Raw genomic sequence first — 2,314 nt, 5'->3', positions numbered from 1 at the left:
TATCATTCAAGCAGATGAAAAAAACTCCATTGTCAGACCAAAATCAAACAAATTACAATATGAAATAAAAATAAAAATTTGAACCGAGAAAAAAAAAGCCGAGAAATTAAAATTGAAGCACACTAAATTATGAATTTACAGCGTTCGTGCGACACTAAGACAAACAGGGAGGACTTCTCCTGGACGCTTCAAAATTTCAATTACCAAATCAATTTGAGAGTTGAGATCATGCTTGGATAAGCAACTTCCCATGACACACGTAGCACGCAGCGTCAGCGTCAGCGTATTCAAAGACAAATGAGGGAACCATTCAAGAGTCCCAAGAGCAAGATCAAAGGCGACAATTCTCACAAGTTTAGCGGATTGAAGAGCAATTGTTACCGAGTTTGTTTCCCTTTCTCAAGTTTTAACTTTTCAGTTCTCCTACAATAAAAATTTAGAAATTCATTAATTATCTGAACAGCTTGTTTTCAGTCTCAAGAAATGATTCAAACCTACCCAGATCAACAAAAAAAACTAACATTAGGTTCATATTTCTCACTAACTGCGCCACCTTTTTGTTTCTGGAATTGGATGTACCGCAATGTGCTTGCAAAGAAAGCTTCAGCAGCAGAATCTGTTGCCGCATTATCACTTTGCATCTCTGTAGTAATTAATTCCATTAGATCCTGGATTGTATTGACGGTGATTTGGTTGTTTCCCTTCTCAAAAAAATAGAGATACCTAAATATGATGGCAAACTCCAAACTTAAATATGCTGTGAATTATCATGGAAATTCAAACATCCAACACGGTCAGAAAACAAACTTTTCTAGCAAGTAGAGAGCTTACTTATTGATGATTTCAATGAACAGCATAACTAAACCACCACTACCCCGAGTAGCATTAGCCATCTGTTGAGCGGCATTTGCGATTTTTAGAGCCCGCTTTAAGCAAAGTAGAACCCTGCATAAAGGAAAACCAATTAAATACACGATAAGGAATTCCAAACCTACCCAGATCAACAAAAAACTAACAACTTAAAAAAAAATCAAAATCCTCAATTAAAAAGTTCAAAATACTCGAATTGACAAACTAACCAACACGATCAAACCCTATATTTATAATAAAACAACTTCAATCCTGCTGTGAGAAACCGGTTACAGTAATTGGCTAAGCTGAAACTGTCATTCGACAGACCGATAGTAATGCGTTGAATAGAAAAAACATTTCCTTATTTTACTAATTGAATAGAGGCCTCACCTTGGGAGAAAACCAATGGCACTGACCCTCACTCAGTGGAGTATCCGAACTACTATAACTGCAGTTGAAGAATACACATTGGTTGTATCCTCCTACATTCACTAAATCATATTAGAACAACACAACAAGCATCAAACTGATGTTTAAATTTGTGTGAGCACAATGTAAGCAACAAAAATATCAAAACAACTAAAAATATGAAAGAAAATAGTTTAACTTCCAAAGAACTATTGATTTTAAAAATTGAATACTCACCAAGACCAGGACTATCTCTGAGCTCATACTTGATATGAGGCTGCCTCCCAACAAACCCATCACCCTCTACAATATCAGGCACCATCTGAAATCAAAATCCTCAATCAAAAGTTCAAACAATTGCTAAAAATGTTCGAATTTACAAACTAACTAACACAATTCATCAAAACAATATAAAAAGTAAAAATTAATTGAAGTTGGATTCATGGTAAAGAGGGGGGAAATACCTAAGAAATAAGGTAATCAATGACGGCGGCGACGTTAACCGAAGATCCAGCTCCAACGGTTTGGCGTTTCACCCAAGCTTAAAAACCCTAGAAATAGGCTGATAAACAAGAACCCTTGAAATCTTCTATACACCGTAGGCTGATAAACAAGAACCCTAATTAACATAAATTGCACTGTACCTAAATCGCCGATGAACTAATTCGCAGAATTGGATCGGAGACTCGCTAGCAATCGAGCTGCACTGCTTTGAAATGTCTCCTTCTTCGCGGCGGAATCTAGGATTTTTCTCTTCGAGCCGTGTTTTCGCAAATCTTGATTTTTCCGGGTAAATTAAAGGCAAAATACGTATAGTGGTTAGAGGAGATTTCAAATGAATGAAAGATTGAGAGGTATTGACATCTCATGAATGGAGTTCTGGAAAGAAGAAGAGAGAGAAAAAGAGGGGAGAAGGAATAATTAAAAACTTCCGATTTTTTTTTACCTCCTCTGCGTCGCAGAATTACTAATCTGCGACGCAGGTGACTTAAAGAGTCATTTGCGTCGCAGATTAGTAATTCTGCGACGCAAAGGAGGTAATATTTTGCGTCGC

At 36.8% G+C, this 2,314-nt stretch overlaps 1 long non-coding RNA gene across 2 annotated transcripts; it reads right to left on the bottom strand.

The window, feature by feature from the left end:
• LOC130462821 (uncharacterized) lies at nucleotides 1-1,801 on the bottom strand. 2 transcript variants are annotated; one of them, XR_008923635.1, is made up of 6 exons: nucleotides 1,725-1,801; nucleotides 1,498-1,582; nucleotides 1,243-1,343; nucleotides 832-945; nucleotides 522-723; nucleotides 1-423 (listed from the first exon to the last, which is right to left on the bottom strand). It is a non-coding gene; the product is annotated as an uncharacterized lncRNA (long non-coding RNA). The 2 variants fall into 2 exon arrangements; XR_008923634.1 differs by having other exon boundaries at nucleotides 1,243-1,334.
• Between the last annotated feature and the right edge of the window lie 513 nt (nucleotides 1,802-2,314).

Source organism: Spinacia oleracea, chromosome 6 (assembly GCF_020520425.1).
Source record: "Spinacia oleracea cultivar Varoflay chromosome 6, BTI_SOV_V1, whole genome shotgun sequence".
Taxonomy (NCBI): domain Eukaryota; kingdom Viridiplantae; phylum Streptophyta; class Magnoliopsida; order Caryophyllales; family Amaranthaceae; genus Spinacia; species Spinacia oleracea.
This window is presented reverse-complemented; position numbering and strand designations above follow the sequence as displayed.